Source organism: Neltuma alba, unplaced genomic scaffold (genome assembly GCF_004799145.2).
Source record: "Neltuma alba isolate B1F8T4 unplaced genomic scaffold, ASM479914v2 tig00003988_pilon, whole genome shotgun sequence".
NCBI lineage: Eukaryota > Viridiplantae > Streptophyta > Magnoliopsida > Fabales > Fabaceae > Neltuma > Neltuma alba.
The window spans coordinates 346,381-360,288 of NW_021633509.1; the positions used below are offsets into that span (position 1 = coordinate 346,381).

At 33.0% G+C, this 13,908-nt stretch overlaps 1 pseudogene; it reads right to left on the bottom strand.

Annotated features, from left to right (window-relative positions):
* Window positions 1–598: 598 nt before the first annotated feature.
* Window positions 599–5,989, bottom strand: LOC114743274 (uncharacterized; annotated as a pseudogene).
* Window positions 5,990–13,908: the final 7,919 nt, after the last annotated feature.

Consider the following 13,908-nt stretch of genomic DNA (forward strand, 5'->3'; position numbering starts at 1 on the left):
AAGTTGAGGTTGTCAACAATTTTATACATCATAAGGTGAGAAAAAAAACTGTTGAACATGTTTTTTGTAAGCGTAGTATCCTCCTACTCGACATTCTGTTAGGTATTAAATGTAAGTAATAGGAATTCAAACATACTATTCGAAGCACTATCAGATACTAAATATGAGTAATAAAAATCGAATATTAGTTCATCACTTTGTAAGAGACTAGTCTCTTCCAAGAAACCTAATCTATTGATTGTTGTATAATTTTTAACATCCAAAAAAGTTTTTTTAGGTTTAAAAACTATTTGCTTTATTTTTATTTTATGTCAGTTCATTGAGAACAATTTTCTAGAAATAAAGTAGCACCATGAATGCTTTATTTATAAATTACACACATAAATGATGGCTCAAGGCTTATAACACATCCACAAATAATACACGCATTACCAAGTTCACCAAGCACTGAACAAAACACCAGCAAGAAGATGACTCTGCAACCAAACTTCCCAAGAGGAAGATCCTTTCACGTCATTTTATCACAAAACACATCCATCAATTAGTTTCCTAATTATAATTCAAATTATAGATACTACATGCCACATTATATAACTAATTAAGGTTGCCGGCTGCCTCCTTCAAGGTCGAGGACCAATCTAACAACTCGACAGAAGTTGAAGATATTGAATACGAGGACAACCGTTGCGACCAAAGTAGAGCTTGCCCTCCAAGCATCTCCAAAGTAAACTAACCTCAATGCAGCCATAGTACGATTCCATGGTCTCAAGTAATGTTTGTTCAGATCATCTATATGTCCTCTATAACACATCTTGTCGGTGACAACATGCTTGCAGAGACTATTCACCAACGTTGCAACTTCCTTGTGGCTTCCAAGATCAGGGACAATGACTTCCTTCTCAACCAAAATTCAACATCGTCTTTGGTGTGAACGAGGGAATCAATGAAGGAGACGTAGTTGCAGATGTAAGGTTGATTTGGGTAATGACACTGCTCGAAGGCGATGAGATTCCTCAGAACACATTCAGTTGAGTCTTCTATTTTTAACTCCGGGATCTGCAAACGAGCTTTGAAGTGAGTGAAATTTGGAATAGAATCCAGGCACAGAAACCAGCTTAAGGGTCGAAGTTTCCGGAAATTTATGTCAAGTAAGGGCCTGTTGATGACTTTCTCAAAGCTCACTCCTGCTTCCCGCAACTTTGTTGCAGTCTTTAAGGGAGGCCCTTTTTCATAAGATCTAAGATCCTCACAGATGTAGAAAGACCTAGTCAAATCAAATATCCGCACAAACGTGTTAGTTTGTGATCGCCAAAGCAGTAGGAGAAATTCTTACGTACACTCAGAGCACCACCTCATCTGTGCTCTGCCCAATTAAAACACACCAACTCACACTATCATTATCCTAGCTGGCATCTTCCTCCCTCCTTCATTCGCCTCTAGAACCTGGCTTCCTCACCTCAACACTTGTTCACGCCTCATCCTCCATCCTCTTTCTTTGCGAACCATATGTGAAGAGGGTAGAAAAGCCCAAATTGAGCCAACATCGTCTATTGCTCTCGCCGTTGATTACGCAAGGAGTGGCCGATTTCTCCTTGTAGGCACAATACAACCAAATCTTCTCTTTGTCCTAACTGGGAACCGTTTTGTTCAATTTTCTTCCTAATTTAGAGTCAAAGATTTTTGAAGGTATGCGAAGGTGATGCATTTGACTAGAAAAGCTAGGAATTTTCTTCACAATTTTGGCTTCTACATTTTGGTCTGCAAAGTCATGTGTTGGATTAGTTGGCTGTAGTTACTTGATTCTTTTATCGATTTACTTATATTCTTCTTTTTTCTCTTTCATTATAGCCTTTGATCTAAGAAACTAGTGTTTTGTGTTGAGGATACTGACACTATCTATGGCTTACAAATGATATTTCATTTTTTCCCTAAATTGTACAAGGTCACGGTGCTGCAAATGAAATTGATATTTCATTTTCTAGATGAGATTGCTATGATAGATTTCTGTGTAATTATGCTCTTGTTTTGGATTATATTTCTAGTAAAAAATGCTATTTGTTTGCGCTAAAATCTTGTGTTCTAGTTCTGTTTCAAGTGTGTTGGTTTGTTGTTGTTCAGTCAATATATAAGAATTCTTTTCCTTTTACATTTAGGTTTAGGAAATTTCGTTGACAAAGGTTTTTGACAAGGTGGTTGAATATGCAAATAAATATTTTGTATACAGCATACAAATAATTTTTTCACTAGTATTGTTCTTCTTTGTTAATTTTTTTTTCTTGCTGCAATATTATTCTTCTTCACTAGTATTATGCTGAATTTTGTTTACAACAATTTGGAGACAAAAATGTTATAGTTGATTCTTGAATGTCAAAGTGCGGGGTATGCAAGAAATTTGTTGAAGCCATCAACCTTTGACATCAAGTAAAGGTGATATTAGTGGAATTATGAGAGCTCATTGAGCAAATTCTCTTAGACGGGGGAAGCAAGTCTCAAACATAGTAATCTTGTTTTGCAGAATTGTGTTTTTTGAAAGTCTTAGTTTGAGGATTTTATTGGGCTAAACAGCGTACATAGTGATTGTGCTATGGGAAAAAAGTCAATGTGGTTAGTTTAGGATTTTTTATTGGGAAGATCATAGTAGTTTGTATTTAGTTTTTCTTTGTATTTTAGATATTGAGGTGATGATTTTAGTTTGGAAACTCTATCAGATTGAATAAATGAGTTGTGTACACTTTCTTCTCTGTTATATTACATTACATCTGGGTAGATTTTCACAGTTTCAGCAGTATATTAGAAAACTTATTAAGATGACAGCTTTGTGTGTGTCTGTGTTATCTATTACGTATATTCCCTATGATATGGGGTGTATATCGATACAAATTGTCTTTTGAAAAAACTAGAAAAAGCTTTGTAGTGAATTTAGTTTAGGGAGTACCGATACTTGCATCATGGCATGGACCAAACTTTTCATAAACCATGTCAAGGTCTTATATAATAGCACAAGGCAGTTGGGAAATATAGCAACACAATCAGCAAAATACACTAAATTAATTGGCTGATATAGTTCAAATGCAATTGTTGCAAAAACAGGATTATTAATAACTGAAAATGGGGCTCTTGAAGTGAGGTAGTAATGCAAGGTGAAAAACTTGCTTCAAGCTGACGTATCATTTGAGTTTTCTTTTTTGTCAAAAAAAAGGAACAATATTATTTCAAAATACATCTGCTTAAAATTGGCCTTCTAACAGCATATTCATAGTCACTAAACACTAAACAATACATCGAAAAAATCCAACCTAGACTATCATGCTCTCCTAGCCAACAAATCTATATCTAGAAGTCTTCCTGCCTCTTTCAGTCTTCAATAATCCTATAATATGGATGCTTCTCATTTTTCCACCAGTTAACAGATGAACTGCTTCTAGTCTTCCACTTCAACAAGCACGAGCTAGATGCAAAACTGTCTCTTCCTCACCACATGCAAAGTGTTATTGTTAAGAGCCAATCCACCTCCAGCCTTTCGAAGTTAGTGAGAAGCCTGTCATGGGTAGCTAACCCACAAAAATTTATATTTTTCCTGTACTTGTAACCCCGAGATCTCTCTTCACATTTTCTCACAAGCTCCATCAAAAATTTATGGAGCATTTTGCAGGCGTATCTTGCACAACATTTTTTAATCCAAAAATCTAGATGTGAAGATAGCCATAACAATCATACAATTTGAACAACACTATCACATAATAAACCCAATTGATCGGAGAATACCATAAATTAATAATATCTTCCTAAGCCACCTCATCGACATTACAGGAGGAAAAAAAAGGAACTTGACTGTTCAGGCATCAAGCTATTGATGACTCGTATGAGAGAGTCGTTGCAGGAGACTAGCTTGTTTAACACAGTTTTTCTTGAGAAATCATCCATCTTCTTTGAAAATCTATGATTTGCCTTTGGCTCTAATTAGAAAGAAAATTGAACGAAAAGGTTCCAAGTTAGGGCTAAGAGAAGATTTCATTGTATCGTGCCTAAGAGGAGAAATCGGCCACTCCCCGAGTAATCAACGACGAGAGCAATAGACGACGTTGGCTCAATCTAGACTTTTCTACCCTCTCTAAATTTGGTTTGCGAAGAAAGAGGATGGAGGATGAGGCGTGGAAAAAGGTTGAGGTGAGGAAGCCGGGTTCTGGAGGCAAACGAAGGAGTGAGGAAGACGCCCGCTAGAATTAAAAGAAAATAATAACCTAAATTAGGTGGATGCTAGCTAGAATAATGATGGTGTGAGTTGGTGTGTTTTAATTGGGCAGAGCACAGATGAGGTGGTGCTCTGAGTGTATGTAAGAATTTCTAAGTAGTGTGTGTGTGTGTGTATATATATATATTCCGGTCCCTATATAGAAAGTAAATAACTAATGTGTAAAGATTAGGAAAATTTAATTAAATTAGTTTATTGTTAAAAATGTGCTGGTTTCTCTAAAACACAATCTTTAATTATTTGCATTGAAACTATCCTCTGATAGAAACTCTCTTAATATGTGTAATTAATATGAAAAGTTTGTGAAAAGGTTATAAAGTTGAAAAACAAGTAAATTGAGATCTTATATTTAAGATCAAAGTAACCCTTTTAATTAGTTCTTACATTTAAGATCAAAGGGAGTATATATTAACTTGTTACTTGGGTTCTGCCTTTAAATTTTCATCAATAAATAATTACGTTCCAAATGGCTAATCTTGGATTATGTTTTAATTATCATAACATCAACAGACTTATAGGAATGCCAAATTTTTATATTACAGAGACCTAGATTTAGTTGTAAATATTAAATAATCAAAGAAATTACTATATATTAAATAATGGTATGTATCTAGGAAGAATTCCTACAAAAAGAAGCTTAAAATTACTAAATCTTAAATCAAGTTTGGTCCTTATATTTTAATAAGTTTTGAAAACACTTGGCTTGCAAATAACATCACAATTTTGTAAGAATTTCTTATTTGGAATTTAGTAATTTTAAATTTTTTTTTGTGGGATAGTACCATGATCTAATTATATGATAATGTGGAAATAATGCAACACTATAAGTAACAAGCAGTCATTAATTAGTCATTTGAAAACAGTAGTATTTGGAAAATGCGTACCTAATCAGGTCAGTGAAATGTTGTTGTTCGTTAATAACCCAGTTCTCCTGCAACTGCTTAAACCTTGATAAAGAAGACTTCTTTTCGAAACCGGAAACCGAATTATTATTGCAATTTTTTGGGGGCTTGGAATTGAAATCTGAGCTCCCATCAGTTTCTTCAGTAGAAGAAGAGCCGCCTTTTTTGTAAGTATGAAAACATTCGTAGTAGTCATGGCCATGTTCAGCAAACGTAGGACGCTTTTTATCAGTCTCAGGAACAACAGTATCTTACAACTCCTCCAAGATGAACAATGGGATCTGGTTTTCAAGCAGAAGCAAATCTCTCTGGATACTCTTGTTCAGCCATGATTGTTTCAGTTAATATCATCGGAATATGTTCTGTCTTCTCCTGATGATTTTTGCTTTTGAATCCTCAGAAACAGCTCCATGATGAACACAGAATCTAATAACATCATCTCCACCAACTTCTTTTTGATGTTTTCCCTGAGTTTTTCTGCATAACGTAGCTGTATCGCTTCTTCTTTTTCTTCAAGGAACTCCTTGAATTTGTCCATTTTGGCTTCAGTACTATTGTTCTTGAGACGACCCTAGAAGAGATTAAGGTATCGAACTTTATGCTTTTGCATTGGATTTAGCCTTTTTTGGCCATAGTGAAGGGGTCCTATTGAGACCAATTGAGGAGTGTAGGCATCTTTATTCAAATTCCGAAGATTGCATGGAACTCTGTAGATGTCACACTTGGTTGTGTTGTGATCTTCTGGTTCGTTTTTTATATCCATCACAATGCCTTTCACTAGCCTATATGCAGGATCTGGTGAACCAGAAACGTTTGTGTGATCACTAGATGCCATTGAATCCCAACCTGTAATAAAATTGACGATGAAAAGTGAGGAAAAAATTCATATTAAAGCAATTCTTGTATGTCAAAATGACTAAACTTTAATTTGGAGAAGCCCATGATTTGCGCAGAGCCATGGGGTTGCTTTGCCTATTTCTCTTAATCTTTATAGATTCAGCTAATTTTTAATCACATCTCTATACTTTTTTTCTTTTTATCTGGTGAAAAAAGAAAACAAATGAAAAGAAGACTACCAGAATCCAACTAAAAACATGTAAAACTACGAGGATCTGATAAAAAGAAGAAAAATGCATGCAGGGACTTTATTAGAAACAAGTAAAATTATAAGATCTGAGAAAAAGTAAAAACACTACAAGAACATAATTAAAAATGAGGTGAATTAAAAGGATATGCAAATTAATTATCCTGCGAATTTTTGGAATCACATACCTTCTCAAAATGTCAAAATTAATGTCGTAATGGAGAACTGAATAAGAGAAGCACTTATTAAGAAAAATCATCATGAAAGGAAGGATATAATTACTAAAAAAGAGTTGAGATAAGTGAGTAATATGAATTTTGTTATTCATTTCCACATTGAAATTACTATTTATTTATTATTTAAATTTTTTCTCATTACATTCTTTTGACAAAATCACATGGTGATTTTGGGGGGGGAAAAAAAACACAGGAGACTCACTTTATTATCTACTTTATTACACATGGCTGGTCCTACTTGTGGGGAAAAAACCCGTCCATTATTGTTTGATTTATTTATTTATTTGACCAAGCATTATTGTTTGATTTATACTACCCATGGTTTTCTAGACTTCTTGGAAATGTCTGTCTTTGGACAATTATAAGTGACGCCCTTCTAGGTTTCAACTTTATCAAGATATTACAAGTATCTTATTAAAAATTTGTCGTCTTTGGATTATCTCAGATCTCATGGAGATCCACTTCATGTGCATCTCGTGCACTTTTTTTTTAATTATTGAGGAAAAAACAAATTATAAAAGATGGGTAACGAAATGAGCTTAAAAGTGCAAGCATGTAACTGACAAACTGAATTATTTTTATATATTTTGGTATCTTTTATATGAGTTTTGTCAGCTTAATTGGTTCCTTTTTGCCTTAATTGATTTAATTTATTTTATTTTGAATTATTATTTTATAGGGGTAAAATTGTCATATTTTGGTTTAATTGTGAGTAATTGGTTTTTTTAGGACAATTAATGCTACCTTATTTTTTAATTTTGTTTGCAGGTTTTTGAAAGAATTAAAAATAAATAAAAGAAGAAGAAAAGAAAAAATAAAAAAAGGAAAAAAAATAACAATAATAAAAGGGGAGGGCAAAATGTTAATATACTGTATTTCTTCTTCATCTCCACAAGACCCACAAGACGAACACGGGAGCTGGGCGGCGAAAAAAGAAAAAAACAGAGGAGAGCGGCGTGAACAGGGAGATAGAGACGCGCGCGCGAGAGAGAGGCGAGGGAGCTGAGTGAGGTCTAGAGCTCGACGGCAACACTCATCATCTTCTTCTTTTCTTCTGTCTAGAATCAACAGTGAGCAGCGAACTAGAGGGCGGCCAGCGAGCAGAACAGAGCTTGACGGTGCTATGGCCGACGGTATGAGGGAGCTGATTGAAGTAGATTCTGAAATCATGCGTGGCTAGAGTTCTATGATTCTTTAATTCAACAACAATGGCATGAGTTTGGATTGGAATTTAGTTACTTTAATTTCCTATCTAATAATTATTTAATAATTCTTAGGTCTTAGGATAGTTATTCTGATTATTAGAAAATTTTTATTGTTTAATCTGATTATATTTGGAGATTATTGTGACTGGATTATTGTTTAACATTTGACATTAGGCTGTTTGTAACTTTAATTTCAATTATAATGTTGTGATTATGACATTTGTATTGATTTTAGAGTTAATATATTATAATTTTCTGAGGTGGCTTGGAATCTTGGATCATATTGTCTCTTGCTAGCTTTAATTCCGTTGTTTTGGATTTAAGGATTCTAATTAAGCATTGGTTTTAGCATCCTTAATCCCATTTTACTATTCTGGTTGCAGTTAGTAAGTTGGGATTTTAGGAAAATATTTTGTGACAATTTGAGGTGACTCGGTTGTTGGATTAAAAGCTTAATTATAATTCTAAATTCATTGTTTTAACTCCCATATCTTTTGGAGTGAGGATTGCCTGTGTTGTTGAATTGGAAAATTGATTATTATCATTGTTATTTATGTGTTTCATTTTCATTTCTTTAATCTTCATTCATTTTAATTATTTTTATATAAAAATAAAAAAATATTTTAATTTCAATTTAATTCAAGGTGTTTACTTAGCAATTATCAAATCAAAAATCATTTTTATAGTTTAGGTTACTTGCATTTATTTACTAGGATTTAATTTTGTTTTCGGCTCCTCAAAGTGAAACGACCCGAGTTTTGCACTATATTGCATTGCTTGGATTTATTTTTGATTGGAACCTCAAGGCGAACGACAAAGGCTCCCATCAGTAACCTCCTAGGTATTTCATCCAAGTCCTCTCTAGATCTCTAGGCGGCCTTGACTTTTTGCTTGAGAGATCGAACTTAAATGCTTCATTTTATTTATTTATTTATTTAATCAAAGATTGTTTCTTTCCTTCTAAAATAACTTAAGTGCTCTGATCATTTCAAGATTGCCTCATTAGACAGTTTAAAATTATCTCTTCTTTGAGAAGAGAAGAGAATGAGGATGATGAAAACAACGATACCGTCTCTCACAGCTAGTCAGCTAGTTAGATGACTAATTTCTAAATATTAAAAAAATTAAGTTAATTATTTGTAAAAAAAAATATGTGTTGTCTTTTTTAAAATGTCCATGTGCAATCATCATAAAGATTATTTGCAAGAAAAATGAATAAATATGGATAAAATAAATTAGAATTTAATATTTAACACCAAATTAAACATTAAAAACTAACCAAATAAATTAGAATTTTATATTGGGAAAATTTCACTGTAGGACCGCAGAAGACAATTAATTTCAAAGAGCCCCCAAAACTTTCTGAAATTTCACTGCAGGACCAAGGGGGCAAACTGATATTAATTCTACAAAGAAAATGACTCTATTGCCCCTCATGTGAACAAGTATGGGAGAACCCATTTGCAAGTGAGGTTAGATAATTTACAACATGCATAGATATATTTACAATTAAAATTAGTCCATTTACATATTACCTTCTTCACCTGAAGAATGTGTCTGGGTGAACAAGTGTGGGACAGCTCATTTGCAAGTGAGACTAGACAATTTGCAACATACATATATTTATTTACAACTGAAATTAGTCCATTTACATGTCACTTCTTTTACCTGAAAAAGGTCTCCGTGAGTGAACAAGTGTGGGAGCGCCCATTTGCAAGTGGAATTAGTCAATTTGCAACATACATACATTTATTTACAATTAGAATTAGTCCATTTATATATCACCTCATTCACCTGAAAAAGGTGCCCGTGAGTGAATAAGTGTGAGAGAGCCCATTTGTAAGTGGGACTAGTCAATTTGCAACATACATACATTTATTTACAACTGAAATTAGTCCATTTACATGTCACCCTGCAATAAGTATTATGAGGGGCAATAGCGTCATTTTCTTTGTGGAATTAATATCAGTTTGCCCCCTTAGTCCTGCAGTGAAGTTTCAGAAAGTTTTGGGGGCTCTTTGAAATTAATTGTCTTCTGCGGTCCCACAGTGAAATTTTCCCTTTTATATTTAGCACCAAATTAAACGTTAATTACTAACTCTATAAGAATCAAATGTATGTGATATTGTAATCAACCTATATAGGAAAAATGATATGTGATTTTTAATATTGAATTGTTCTTTTTTTTTTTTAGTGAAAACTGGATATAGAGCTAGAATAGCAAGTCAATGCAAAACAAAGCAAAGAAGCTTGAACTCCTTCGTCACCTTCCGCCTCTTGGTGAAAAGGAGGAGGTTGATCAAGGATCCTAAAGGAACTATTGAATTGTTTGAGATGGTTGAAACATGTGAAGGAAAAATTATTGGAAGCATAGGTGAAGAAAGAGTAAATTTAATGGTATGAAATCATGTGAAAAAGCGATTGTTGAAGGTATCGGTGAAGAAAGTAGAGTGAACAGAATGAAATCATCTGAAAAGGTATTAATAAACATAAAAAAAATGCTCAATAGAGTTATGAAAGACGACCTTTTTAATTCACAATATATTTAAAGATTAAATTGTTAAATTTAAGACAATAACACCGTCTGACTTATATAGGTAATTATATCTAATGAGATAATATTTATTGTTATTTTGGTAAAATAAAAACTTATTAACAACTTTTTTTATTTTGGCCAAAATTAACACAGAATGAGGGGATCATACATTATGAGATGATATATAGTAATCTTCCTGTCTTAAATATAAGACCCTTTTTGTAGTATAATTTACACTATAAAAAAGGTCTTATATTTAAGACCGGAGGAGTATCATTTAAGCAGCTGAACTAATAAACAGATGTTGAGAAACTCTTACGCTAATTTTTATGGTTTCCACTTTCCAGCTCCAGTAATCTTTAAAGAAATTGAAACATGGATCATTAAATAGAGGAGGAGGAGGAGAAAGCAAGAAAATACAGAGCTTATGTCTATTCAACACAAAACCCAGTAAAACTAAGCTTATATTACTTCAAAAACGAAATGAGATAGAGAGAGAGAAGACTTGTAAACCTGGAACAGTTTGTAGTCTCTTCTCAGAAAATGCCCTGTCTCTGTCTTGTGCTGGATGAACAGTCTGAAATCTGAGTTGCAGGGAGTAATTTCCTTAACCCTGTTGAGAGAGAGTCAGGGAAAAAAAAACTCTGTTGAGAGAGAGAGAGAGAGAGAGAGAGAGAGAGGATCTTCAATTTGTTGGAGAATACTGAAGACGACACCATATGGTTCCTGGTCATTATTATATAGATCCATCTTGGTGGAGATGTTGGTGGAGATGATGAATAGTACTAAAATATTTCCGAGCGGGACAACCAGAAATTTCATATCAATATTATTAAAGAGAAAGTTTAGTTTGCTCAGGATTTGATAGATAAAAGATTTTTTTTTTTTTAAGGACGAGAAATATGTTGGGGGGGATGATATGCTTGAAATGAAATGAAATGATATTTTTAATTTGACTAGAATCATGTTTGACATGTAAAAAAAGGGAAACATAATGAAGTTAAATTTGTTTTGATATATGTATATCTCTATAATCAAATGAAACTGTTATAACAAGAAAAGAAAAATCAAACTCCTGCTTTAAAAATAATATTCCATGGATTAAAAAGTATTAGCACCTCTTTTACTTGATGAGTGTAGTTTGAATGTTGTCGGAGAAGAAAATGAAAATGTGATTTGAATAAAGAGTTCAGATTGTCATTTGAAACTAAATGAAAAGTAACAGCATTAAGATGTGAGTAGACATCAAGGGTACTTTTAGCTAATTTAACTCAAGATTTTAAACTTGTACACAAATAGAAATAGTGGACCAATTCACTTGGGAAAAAAAAATAGGGGTTAAAATACACTCAGTATCCTAGATTATTTTTTCTGATGCATCCAGTGTTTTAAAATAATTTTTGGTGCACCCAGTATCCTAAACTAATTAGCGTCCATATCTCAGACTAACAGAAATATTATCTTTGATCGTTAGCCTGCTGACTCAGGTTAAAGTTGACTCTAATTATCCTACATGACAGACACGTAAGTGTTCTGATGTGTACATTCTCTCCTTTGCTCTGGATCGGTGGTGTTCGGTTTTTAGGCCGTGAAGTGACAGAGAAATAAACGTTAGAAGCAGAGGAAGGAAATAAATTGAGGAGGAGGAAGAGGACAAAGAATTGGAGGACGATGGTGCTTTGAATAATAGATTAAGGAGACGGAGAAGTAAGAGAAATAGTAGGGGAAGTAGCAGGGGTGAGGCTAAGGAAATGGTAGGAGGAGAAGAAGAAGAGGCTCGGCCTCCTGCTGCTCCTCCTCCTCTATCAAAATCTAAACCAGCGAGTCAATTTGAGACAAATCATCCTATGCCTCCGCCGCATCCTGCTTTTGATTACTTCTTTCCGCAGATGGAGAACACGCCAGGAACGAGCTTGAGCACCGCAGACGAAGAAGTTAACATCAATAAAGAGGAAATTGAGAGGAAGGAGTTTAACGAGAAGCCCAATATTGTGAGAGGTTGAAATGATGAGGTGCCGGAACCTTTATCTACGCCGGAGAATGTGGCGGAACCGCCACCGGCGCCGCAGCAGGAGGCTATAATGTTGTCACAGAATTGGAAGAGTTCGAAGAAGGTGAAGCAGGGACAGGTTTCGATTGTGGAGTGGAAAATTGTGAAAGTGAATCTGACACAAATGCCTGTGTCCGCCATATGTGATAATTGAAGTGAACTTTAAGGCTGCTCGGTTTGAAAGGAGAATAAGGAAAAGAGGTTCCATTCTCGTTTGTTTGGTTTAATTAAAAAGAAAAAGAGGGAAGGATATTTAATAATTTCTTATTTGGTTCAAAAAAGAGAAAGAAGGGATAGTAATAGTCAATTTATCATTTTATCCTTATATATTAGTTTATATTTTTTATTAATATATTATATAAATTAATTTACATCTTAATTTAAATCATATAATTTAATAAAAATTCAGTCTTATATGTTAATATGTGTATTAAAAAATTGGTACAATATTTTTTAATTCTAATTAATATAATAATATATTTGAAATAATCAAATTAACAAATTTTATATGCTATAAAAAAATTGAAATTTTATTCTCTTTAGGCTATGCCTTTTTTCAGTTTTAAAATATATTTAATAAATAATATATGTATAAAAAAATTAATTTTATAATATTATAATTTTTTATTTAAATAATTTTTTATTTTTATAATAATTTATATTAATTTTTATTATAATACATTTTTTAATTATAATAATTTATATTTTTTATTTTTTACTTAGGATAATATATTTTGTATTTAAAATAAATATTATAATAACATATTTTATGGGTGGTTGTGGAATATCAAAAAAATCATGAGGATATAATAGTTCAAAAATTTAGCTCCCCTCTAAAAATCTCCAATTTAAAGAGAAGCTAAAATGGGAGGAGGGAGGGGAAGGGAGGGAACATTTTAGCTCCCCTCTCCTCCAAAATTTTTAACCAAATGAGGGGAAGAGCTCATTTTCCCTTTTCTCCCCTCCCCTCCAACCAAACACATCCTAAGTTGAGTTAGCAGGCTAACAATCAAAGATAACATTTCTATTAGTGTGGAATATGGATATACCGTTTTAATTAGTTTGGAATACTGGATGCACTAAAAATTATTCTAAGACATTAGATGCACCTGAAAAAATAGTTCGAGATATTAAGCGCATCTTAACTCAAAAAATAGTGTATCGGTTTATTGTTTTTCTATTTAAGTCAACGATAGAAGCCGAGCTAATTCCAAATTGAGAAAAAAAAGCGCCTAGCTAATTAGTGTCGTATTTTTTATTATTTTCAAGGCATTTTTTCACTCAACTCTCTCTAATTAGATGGCGTGTTGAATTTAGATATATTTTTCATATTTTCAAAAAAATCAATTTTCAATTTTTATAAATAATTAAATTATTGAATTTTATTAATTTTTATAAACTAGTTATTAGATACTATATTAAGAAGTAATAGGTACAGGACGAATAAGTTGTTGATTAAGATTCTAAATGATTTCATTCGCCCAATAAAAAGAAGGGAAAATGATAAAAAAAGTACTGTTGAATTTTGAAATGACAAAATGGGCATGCAAATAATTGAAATGACTAAATGGGCATGAAGTATCAATCTGGAATTTTGTCAATTCGGTAGAAAGACTAAAATACCCCTGAACCTCTCTGAAGAT